The sequence below is a fragment of the Salvelinus sp. IW2-2015 genome, linkage group LG6.1, assembly GCF_002910315.2.
Source record: "Salvelinus sp. IW2-2015 linkage group LG6.1, ASM291031v2, whole genome shotgun sequence".
Lineage (NCBI taxonomy): Eukaryota > Metazoa > Chordata > Actinopteri > Salmoniformes > Salmonidae > Salvelinus > Salvelinus sp. IW2-2015.
Genome location: NC_036845.1, coordinates 28,440,190 through 28,452,510, shown reverse-complemented (window position 1 = coordinate 28,452,510; position 12,321 = coordinate 28,440,190).

The window sequence follows — 12,321 nt, the reverse complement described above, 5'->3', positions numbered from 1 at the left end:
ACTGAGGTGCAGCCGAGCCTCATCCTGGCTTCACAATTTATGAAGCCGATGCAGTAGAAGACACTTATCGGATCGTGCTTTCCTGGCAATTTTGTAAGACATTCAGATCAACAATAGAGGTTTGTCATGGACATGTTATTAGCTGTTAGGTTATCGTGTCAAAGAATGGTGTTGATATAGGCATGCCTACTATAGGTTGAACGTTGCACGCATTTGCACCAGATAGTGTCCTCCTTGCTTTAACACCAGATAGTTTCCTCCTTGCATAACACCAGATAGTGTCCACTTGCTTTAACACCAGATAGTGTCCTCTTTGCTTTAACACCAGATAGTGTCCTCCTTGCTTTAACACCAGATAGTGTCCTCCTTACTATAACCTATTGGGATTGTGATTTGAACTCACAGCCACCATATGCCCACACTGTGGAGTAGATCACTTTAGTGGATCACACAACCACTCCGGGCTAGCAGTAGCGGGTCAATTACTGCTATTTGATAACGCCACGAAAGTCATCGCCTTTGACTTTTACAATGTCTGAGTACAAAGTTACATGTTATGTTATATAATCCTCCTGCTTTTTTCAGTGAAAGTACATGGATATGTGTTAAATAGATGAGCAAAAACCCTTATGAATTGTGTATGACGTCAGTAGCCTAGCTGCATCATGCATCATGCATCATGCAAAACTATATTGGCACACTCCACTTAGACCATGGGTATCAAATTAAACCAAGCAGTTGGATGGTTTAACAATCTGCCTCTGGTGGCCAAACTGTTGAACAAATGCGATTGGATGGTGGCTCTACCGTTTAAGGTCTCTGATAGGTTGATTCGTTATTTCAGCTGGCCGTCCTCAGCATCGTGAATAATTTGGACAGGTTAGCCTATGAGAAAAGCTAAGCATCTAGCCTTTCTAGACCAATGGTCTAAGCCAAAGTTCACGTATGGCCTGTTTGGGTTTCTAAAGCATTCAGAGATGTTTCTCCTCTCGCTCTGCTAGGATACACCACACTGAGCGGAGGGGCGTTCTGCTGCCACCTTGGTGTGTGTTTGTGTGCACCCACACTGTGTTTTTGCGCGTGTGTAGTACATACTGTGTGCATTTGTTTACGTGTATATTTGGAGCGACAGCAGCTCCTATTACTATTACCATGATTTAAGGACCACAAATCGCATTGAAACCTTACTCGTGTCTGCCAAGGCCTCCGTGACCCCACGCACTCTACTTCATTCAGTGACACAACCCAATAATCTGCCTTAATTATGGATCCAGTCAGAGCTGCTCCCAGGTCAGTTGTTTATCCTTCTGTGAGGTTCACAAGTTCAGCCTGACGCTCAGACAGTATCATATAACCCAAATGGCACCCTATTACCCTTATAGTGCGCTACTTTTGCCCAGAGCCCTATAGACCCTGATCAAAAGTAGTGGACTATACAGTATAGGCAATAGGGGTGTCCTTTGGGTTGTATTAAGGCCACCTGTCCTGAACGTATTACCTTGTCCTCTTCCTCCTGTGCCACTCTGACATTGATCGTCGTAATATTTACATATTTCTTCATTCCATTATTTTACTCTTRGATGTGTGTGTATTGTTGTGAAGTGTTAGATATTACTGCACTGTTGGAGCTAGGAACAYAAGCATTTCGCTACATCGGCTAAATATGGGTATGTGACCAATAAAATGTGATTTGAAAGTGTCTAATGCGCCACTGTAAGTTAGATTCCTGGCTGCTCTTCTGTCTCTCTGTACGACCGTAGGCGACACATCAATGTGTCAGTGAAACTAGCAGGGTCGTGATTTGGTTAATAGTGTGTGGTAATGAACTTTTTGAACATTGGTCTAGTTGCGTCTGTCTTCCGTTGGTTGTGCATGAACACACACCACGATGTGAATTGTGTGCTTGCGTGGGAGTGAGCGTCTGTGATCACGTGTAAGCAACAGTGTATTCCCAATCTGGCCTCGAGCAGGAACACAGAACACTCGAGTCAATCAGCTGCAGCACTAACTCACTACAGATCCTTCGTCAGGATGGACGGAGGGGGTGAAGATGGAGGGAGGGACGACACCATATGTGCATGGCGGATGTTATCAGCATACCTTCGTAGTAACGCGTGAAGACACATTATCAGAACACCATGTCCTGACTTCATTCTGGGGTTATTGGGGCTGGGGATGGGGTAGCGTGTGGGTCAGTGGGCACTCTGACAGTAGAATAACAACACTAGAAGTGACGATACTGAGATGTTCCTCTGTGTTAGTCTGCAGTGGATGGATAGGAGGATGTTTTTCCAGTTTAAACAATCAGTCATAGGCTGGAATTCACTGAAGCCATGCAGAGGCAGGCGGCATGTTCTCCTCAGAACATAACAGTTTTGACGGGAAGTAAAGAGCTTTTGGAGGGGAATGAGGTGGGTTTGAGTAAGTGTGTGTGTGTGTGTGTGTGTGTGTGTGTGTGTGTGTGTGTGTGTGTGTGTGTTTGACGGTCTGTGTTGTATAATGTGTGTGCGAGTGTCTGAGAGTGAGGGGGTGTCTGTCTCTCTCTGAGGGTATCGACCAGTAATGGGCTGAGACTGGAAACAGGGTTACTGACAGCTGCTTCTGTGCTCACTTATTTAAGCAATAAGGCACAAGAGACAGTGCTGTATAATGAATACAGTCACAGGTAAATGGCGTTGTTCGGCCYGACGGAATTAGCAAAGGGCCACCGAAATATTCGGACAGGCAGACAGCGAGACTTATATTAACCCCCGCTGTACCAAACGAAATGGCTGGAAGCAAGGGGAAATAATGGGYGATAAATGCAAGAGATTCAGACAGCAACATAAACATGAAGTTCTTATGGATTCTTATGAAAATTCAAATTTTCAGATGGAACTGTTAGCAGGCATAGGTGTGTCTGTGGTGGCCAATACAGTATGGCTTGGAACGCTGCTCGTCCAATCAGCATCCAGGATCCAAACAACCATTTTTATAATTAAGCAGTAATACCCGAGGAGACTTGGTATATGGACCCTGGGGTGCTTTATTGATATTATAAACTGGTTACCAACGTAATTAGAGCAGTAAAAATAACTTTTGTCCTACCCATGGTATATGGTCTGATATACCACGGCTGTCAGCCAATCAGCATTCAGGGCTCGAACCACCCAGTTTATAATTCATTTYTTTAGCCTTTACATTCCATTCCATTCAATTCTCATTACTATGACTCCAATATATCAAGGCAAGTGTGTGAAAGGGCAGATGGCTGTACAGACTCCTCGTTGTTTGTATCTGAATGTGTGTGTGTGGAAGGGGAAACTTGTTGAGGTGCATATGTGCACTCATGTGCACTCATGCGTGTTCTGTGTGCGTCACACAGACGCTGACACACCTGGTTGGGGTCAAATGAAACTCACAACACCATCACATCCCTCTGTTGTTTTCCCCAAGTCTCTTCACAACGAGCGTGAGCTGAAAGCAAAGAGCTTACATCCTTTCTCGTTGATTGACAGAGGTTATTTAAGGCCAGTTGACAATCCTGGGCATCGCTGCCAGTTTTGTGACTGACAAGACATGTGTGGTTCTCAACAACTAACTATTTTATTAGGGGATGCTAAACAAAAAGGCTGGGCCCTTTAACCCTGAATGGAAGAATCAACGTGAATAAGATTATGGAATCTGCATGGCTGCCTATAATAACTTTCCATATTATCTTTGTTTGTCTTTCATTGTCTTTATTAGGCTCTTTGTCACGCAAGGCCTTATCAATGTTGCCTTGTCGGTATTGTATGGGTATTATGTTATTATCGTCACCTACCCCTTGACTTTTTCCACATTGTTTGGTTACAGCCTTATTCTAAAATTGATGAAATAATACAAATGTATCCTCATCAATCTACACACAGTACCACATAATGGCAAAGCAAAAACAGGTTTGTAATTTAAAAAATACATATATTTAAAAAAAAAAAAAAAAACTTATTTACGTAAGTATTCAGACCCTTTGCTATGAGACTCGAAATGGAGCTCAGGTGCATCCTGTTTCCATTGATCATCCTTGAGATGTTTCTACAACTTGATTGTAATCCACCTATGGTAAATTCCATGAGCCATGAGGTCGAAAGAATTGTCCGTAGAGCTCTGAGACAGGATTGTGTCAAGGCACAGATCTGGGGAAGGGTACCAAAAAATGTCTGCAGCATTGAAGGTCCCTGAGAACACAGTGGCCTCTATCATTCTTAAATGAAAGAAGTTTGGAACCACCAAGACTCTTCCTAGAGCTGGCTGCCCAGCCAAACTGAGCAATCGGGGAAGAAGAACCCAGGGAGGAGACCAAGAAACTAATGGTCACTCTGACAGAGCTCCAGAGTTCCTCTGTGGAGATGGGAGAATCTTCCAGAAGGATAACCATCTCTGCAGCATTCCAACAATCAGGCCTTTATGGTAGAGTGGCCAGACAGAAGCCACTCCTCAGTAAAAGGCACATGCCAGCCCATTTGGAGTTTGCCAAAAGGCACCTAAAGGATTCTCAGACCATGAGAAACAAGATTCTCTGGTATGATGAAACCAAGATTGGACTCTATGGCCTGAATGCCAAGCGTCACTTCTTGAGGAAACCTGGCACCAGCCCTACGGTGAAGCATGGTGGTGGCAGCATCATGCTGTGAGGATGTTTTTCATCGGCAGGGACTGGGAGACTAGTCAGGATTGAGGGAAAGATGAATGGAGCAAAGTACAGAGAGATCCTTGATGAAAACCTGCTCCAGAGCACTCAGGACCTCAGACTTGGGGCGAAGATTCACCTTCCAACAGGACAACGACCCTGAGCACACAGCCAAGACAACGCAGGAGTAGCTTGGTGACAAGTCTCTGAATGTCCTCGAGTGGCCCAGCCAGAGCCCGGACTTGAACCCGATCAAACATCTCTTGAGAGACCTGAAAAAAGTGTTGCAGTGACGCTCCCCATCCAACCTGACAGAGCTTGAAATGATCTGCAGAGAAGAATGGGAGGCAGTATATCCCCAAATACAGGTGTGCCAAGCATGTAGTGTCATACCCAAGAACACTCAAGGCTGTAATCGCTGCCAAAGGTGCTTCAGCAAAGTACTTAGTACAAGGTTGAATCGTATGTTATTGTGTTATTTCATTTTCATATTTTTTTATACATTTGCAACAAATTCAAAAACMTGTTTTTGTTTTGTCATTATGGGGTTTTGTGTGTAGCCATTTTAGAATAAGCTTGTAACGTAACAAAATGGGTAAAAAGTCAAAGGGTCTGAATACTTTCAGAAGGCGCTGTAGGTGACGATAAGGACACAATAACATTATGACCCATACAATACCGACAAGGCAACATTGACAAGGCCTTGCGCGACAAAGAGCCGAACCAATCACCATAAATAAAGACAACCAAAAACAACCAAAGATAATATGGAAAGTTGTTATAGGCAGCCATGCAGATTCCATCATCTTATTCACGTTGATTCTTCCATTCAGAGTTAAAGGGCTCCGCTTTTTTTGTTAAGCATCCCCTGACAAAATAGTTGGTTAAAGAATGCATCAACATTGCATTGAGAAACGAGCGAGAAAGAGATAGCTGAGGAAGAAAGATAATGATGCAGCTGGCATGTGAGCCCGCAAGGATGCTGGGAAAGCGCTTTCGTGTCCCGAGGTGGAGATCACGTATATTCTATTGTCATGGCGACCGAGGTCATGCGTTCTGGTAACAGAAGCTCACACTGTTTCGATTAGGGTGATTCTGTTTTCTTCACTCTCATGTGCTTTGTTTGTCTGTCCCAGGGTTTACATTAGCCGGTAATTGCCGGCTTTTGACCCACCCCCAAAAATTAAAAGCAGATAAATAAATTTGTTGCCTGCCAATTTGACCGGGAGAAAAACAATGGTAGGCAGGCTATCARCGCGTCACCCACCATTTTGCAATGTGATCTGGAGGCAGTATGCATTTTGAAAACATACTTAATTGTTTGAAACCTGAATGTGATCTGGAGGCAGTATGCATTTTGAAAACATACTTAATTGTTTGAAACCTGAATGTTTTACTTCATATTATGAGGCATGTCTTATCTTGCTTGAAAATTCGACAATAGAAGGGTGGAGGCAATTATTTCCAAGTTTGTGGAAGCATACACTTTATCCTACCATTTCTACTGATTTGGGTGTCAGTTATGATTTTCATATGTGCTTTTTTGTGGAACGGTTTCATTTCAATCAATAATAACCTTTTTGTTTCTCAAAGTCATTGTCACGTGGTTAATCATAAAAATCTGAATTAAAATGATACAAATATAAAAGCAAAAATTCTAGTTATGCTAGAGCACCGGGCCTCTGCCATATGGACACTGTGATCATTGGTGGCCAAATAGCCTAAATAAGCTCATGGAATTCAGAGATGGCCAATGCAGTCGTTGGCCTATAACTTCCACTGCCAACTATAGTAAAAATACATAAATCCAACAAACAAAAACTGCAGAAAATATAACCTACTGATAAATTCTGGTTCTTTCAATCACATCGCTCTACTCAGCCTGTCTTGACTTGAGCTATAGCTAGTGCAGTGCAACATTGTATCAAATCAATCAACTGGATCATACAGGAAGCTGTCTCTAGCGAACTTGCAATATTGTATCAACTAGCCTTTTCCAGGCCATCAAAGTTTCCAGCACCAGTGAGCTCTGGACAGACAGCTGTTTTTGCGCAAGGGAAAGGTCTTTTATGATGTTTCCACTGTATTTATGGGATCGTCAGATGATGATGTTTTGCTCTTTCACACAGAGGCTTGGCGACTATCGAGGGGGTGATTGTTGGAAAGCTTTTTCAAACAGGCCTACCGTGAGGAATTATTAGGCTATCATTTGCAAGAAAAACAGACTTAGTTGACTTAGTGTGTGAAGTGAACAAAAAAGGACCTCGAAGCTCAGCTTATTAGTGGTGGATGTGGTGACTAAGACACTCAGAAGTCAAGCATCTCCAAGTGGGCTTTACTACGTTTCCGCGCAGCGGGCCAGGTAGGCTACTTCCATGCGTGCTCAGGCTCTTGCACTCCCTCAACATTAACAAGACAGAGAAACCAGACCCATGCTCATTGCTCCCATGGAGCACTCCAAACAAAAGACAATTAAAAGATTGTCGGTACATTTACTACTGGTGACATATGTAACGGGGAATTGATCAAAACAAACAATCAAGGTGCAAACAATTAATATGAAGCAATGAATGTGCAAGAATTGGATAGAGACAAGCCTATAGGCTATCTTCGCCACACACCCCTATAGGCTATCTTCGCCACATACACCTCCCCTTCTTGTCTCAACATTTTAAGTTATACCTAAGACACATTATCTTCACACATATTTTAGATGCTTTTCACTGACAGCCGCAACTCAATAATCAGCTAGGCCTTTTGCCAAACGCGCTGCGCTGCCTTTAAAAGACTTCCACATATGCCATAAACTTGGATTAGCTAACACAACGTGCCATTGGAACACAGGAGTGATGGTTGCTGATAATGGGCCTCTGTACGCCTATGTAGATACAATAGTCATTTACAACATTAACAATGTCTGCACTGTATTTCTGATCAATTTGATGGTTTTGTTAATGGACAAAAAAATTGCTTTTCTTTCAAAAACAAGGGCATTTCTAAGTCACCCCAAATTGTAGTGTATTTGTCCGATGTATTTCTCAAATACATTAAAATCTTTCTGGTCACGTTGTTTGGCCATTTTCTTATGGAAACCCTGGTCTGTCCGTCTGTCTGCTATCTGCCCGTCTATTTGCCAGTGTATATGTTTGTCTGTGTCTGTGTGTTTGTCTGTCTGTCTATCCATCTGTCTGCCGCCTGATCAAGTCTTTGTAGTGTGGTAAGTTTGGCGTCAGTTGTGGCCCTCAGACCCATGTGTCTGTGTGTGACAAATGTGAACCCTGCACACACAGACACACAGATCATCAGTGGGACTACACCGCTGCTCTGGTGAAACCTCTTTTTACACGTGTGTAACGTGAATGACCACCTGTAACAGAGGAAAACCGTAGGCACCAAAGCAAACTATGGAATTCATACAGCATTCTTTCTCACTTCCTAAAGAGAACCATGTTATGAACAGTGTACTCTATGATGTTCCAACTGATGAAAGAGGACAGTAAATGTGGGTAGCGTAACCACCCAGCAATCTTTGAACTGCCTCCCACTGTTACACAACTGAGAAAGGGCTACACCTGCACGGCTCTCGCTAACCAGACCGGCTGACACCTGAGCAGCGTTGGCTGTTAGAACCCATTCTAATGGTTTGACCCGAGTGTGTCACCCCTTCCAATCTTAGGCTCGCTGGCCACCGGGCCCCCAGCAGAAATGTCAGCGAGCATTGCAATCACTCACTCCTCTCATATTATGACCTCCAAAAAGTTGAAAGGGAGACATGGAGTGAGTGCCCCGGCGCGGAGAGGGTGATGGATGGCTTAAAGCAGCCCTAATAGTGTTTCTGCGCTACAATCAGCTGTCTGACTGATGTTTGTGGCCTCGGTGTCCATCACGCAGCGAGTGTACTGTTCTGATGTGGGTTTCCCTGAGAGAGGGAGGGATGGAGAGAGGTGGAGGGAGAGGGAAAGGGGGAAATAGAGGAGAGTTACATTTACTGGTTGACAATTCACCTCGGCTGTGTCAAGTTCTTCTGTCAGACAGACATGCCTGTCTCCTTTCCCCAGCTCTGATAATGATCATTGTAAACATATATCTCCATAATGCTGCACTACGGAATGACTGAACTACTCCTCTGAATACACGTAACACCATCTCCACACCTGTGCCATTAACTCTCTGTAGTCACAGGTTCTACATACTGGCTTTCGGTGCAAAATAACCGTCTATACTGTATAGTATGGATTTAAAACACAAAAACAAAGCTATACTCTCCTATAGTCTTCCATTTACACAAAAGGCTCTAAGTATGCATGTGTCTCTCCATCCCCACCCACTCTTGATYTATACCCCGGCCACGATCTTTGATATATATTTCAGGCCTGTTAGACTCTGTCCAGAATAGAGAGAGCGTTTAGAAACTTGGTACTCTTGTCTCGTAAAATCCACAGCAAYTTTGTAAATAAATGATCGCGTGACGCTGTGCTGTGCAGGGTTGAGCCGCGGACCTGAAGGTTTGGGAGGAGACCTTTTACACCTGGGAGGAGATCTGCTTTACACCTGTAATATAAATCCAGTGTGAATGGAAGAGGGTAGCTGGTGGACACCTGGGTACCTCTATGTAGCAGTAACATGGTTCTGTTTAATGGAGTTTAAATGGGTTTTTTGAAACACATCGATGCTGGATGAGGTTACTTAACCCATCATGTGGTGACTTAAGCCTTCATTAGATGACTTAACACTTCATGAGGTGACTTAACCCCTTCAACTGATTTGAGCAACTGGAGAAGTACAGTGGGAAGGAAAAGTATGTCAACCTTTTAGAATTACCTGGATTTCTGCATAAATCGGTCATACATTTTTGATCTGATCTTCATCTAAGTCACAACAATAGACAAACACAGTCTGTTTAAACTAATAACACACAAACAATTATAATTTTCATGTCTTTATTGAACACACCGTGTAAACATTCACAGTGCAGGTTGGAAAAAGTATGTGAACCATTGGATTTAATAACAGGTTGACCCTCCTTTGGCAGCAATAACCTCAACCAAATGTTTTCTGTAGTTGCGGATCAGACCTGCACACTGTTCGGATCCACRATATTCTTGGGATGTCTGGCGGGAAGCACTCTCTTGAGGTCATGCCACAGCATCGCAATCCAGGGTTGAGGTGAGGACTGACTGGGCCACTACAGAAGGCATATTTTCTTCTGTTCAAGTCATTCTGTTGTTGATTTACTTCTGTCTTTTGGGTTGTTGTCCTGTTGCATCACCTAACTTCTGTTGAGCTTCAATTGGCAGATAGCCTTACATTCTCCCGCAAAATGATAAGCYTGGTAATAMATTTTTCCATCGATGATAGCAAGCTGTCCAGGCTCTGGAACCTGATGGAACCTGAAACCATGATGCTCCTTCCACCACACTTTACAGTTGGGATGAGGTGTTGATGTTGGTTGTGCTGTGCCTTTTTTTCTCCACATATAGTGTTCCTTCCAAACAACACAACTTTAGTTTTATCTGTCCACAGAATATTTTTCCAGTAGCGCTGTGGAACATTCAGGTGCTCTTTTGTGAACTTCAGACGTGCAGCAATGTTTTTTTTTTGGACAGCAGTGGCTTCTTCCATGGTGTYCTCCCATGAACACCATTCTTGTTAGTGTTTTACGTATTGTAGACTCGTCAATAKAGTTGTTAGCATGTTCCAGAGATTTCTCTAAGTCTTTAGCTGACACTCTAGGATTCTTCTTAACCTCATTGAGCATTCTGCGCTGTGCTCTTGCAGTCATCTTTGCAGGACGGCCACTCCTAGGGAGAGTAGCAACAGGGCTGAAATTTCTCCATTTATAGACAATTTGTCTTACGGTGAACTGACTTTTCTGAGATCTCTTTTGTTCGAGGCATGGTTCACATCAGGCAAAGCTTCTTGTGAATAGCAAACTCAAATGTTGTGTGTTTTTAATGGGGCAGGGCAGCTCTAACCAAAATCTCCAACCTCGTCTCATTGATTCGACTCCAGGTTAGTTAACTCCTGACTCCAATTAGCTTTTGGAGAAGGCATTAGCCTAGGGGCTCACATACTTTTTCCAACCTACACTGTGAATGTTTAAATTATGTATTCAATATAGACAAGAAAAATACAACAATTTGTGTGTTRTTAGTTTAAGCACACTGTGTTTGTGTGGTGTTTTTACTTAGATGAAGTTCAGATCAAATGTTATGTCAAATTTATGCAGAAATCCAGGTAATTCCAAAGGGTTCATATACTTTTTCTTGCCACTGTACTTTATTATTATAATCATCATGATTTTGCCCCACTGGACAGAGTCAAGCTCACGTTAACAGTCGCAACTACAGGAGACGTACATATCACCTTCATAAGCCCTTTATAATGCTTTAGTAAAAAAACACCTGTTTCAGATTGTCATGTTTTTATGTTAGCTCTTTTATCTACTCTCATCCTCCGACCAATGTTTTGGACTTTTGGAAAACTTGTTGTTGTGACATGTTTTTCTGGAAACTATTCTGATTCCTTAGAATTTCCATTGTGTTGTTGGTTTCCCCAGACATTTAATAGGTAGAACATCATTTTCTGTGCTAAAGTAAAAACATAATCTCCCCCACATTCTCTGAAAAAGTCTCTTTCCACACACTAATGCACACACACACACACACACACACACACACACACACACACCATGCAAACTGCCCATAAATATTTATATTTTACAATATAATTAATATTTTAATAAAAGTCCTTCATTTTGTATCAGTAACTCCTACAGAAATTTACTAGAGCACCCTGGTAGAATGACATCACCTCATTTTGCTCACTTGGAGCCATGTTCCACGGCTCTTTGGAATAATTACAAAGCTATCAAGTCATTTTTTCCATTGTAGGGTACACTTCCATAACATAAGGAAGTTATCATCCCTTAGAGAGAGGCTGGTATTTCCAGTCTAAATCTCCATCCAATTCCACTCTCCGAAGAGTGATGAAGTGCTGTAGCTAGCTCAGCTCCGTGTTTTCTAAAAGTTTGGTAGCACTCTCCTGAGAGTATGGCTTAGTTAAGTATCTGGCCAGGCCAACAGTGTTGTCAAATTTAATTTTAATATAGGACAGAATGTCTGCACAGGATATTTAATTATAAAAAGCTGCCGTGTTAATCTGTGCTGACGTGGTAAGAGGTTTGAATATGAGTTATTCTAGCCTCTACTGGCTGAACAGAGAATTTTTTTTATCCTTGAGAGAACCATCCGGATTCTTAACTTAACAATGTTGCCTAAAAATGTAGCTAGGTTTGTCGTGCTGTAACGACTTTGTCAATAACAAAAGCCTGAGGTTTTCTCATACCTTGCTAACCGTTTATTTGTGTGAATACGTTGAACCTGGAGAGATAAATCTGATCAAATAAAATTGGGGAGAATGTGGCATTAAAATGTAGGATCTTTAAGGTGCTAGCACTGTCTGACCTGCAACACACACACACACACATGGCTTTGCTGCTTCCCRCCAGTTCCTATGGAAACATGCATACAGAAAGTGAACATACGATACTGTTCAAGGACAGGTATGTTTGTAAACGAGAGATCCTTGGATCAGCTATGTATCTTACGAAACACACACATACTATTCAAGAACTGCACAGTACTAGATCAAGGTTGGCGGTTTAAAAGGGG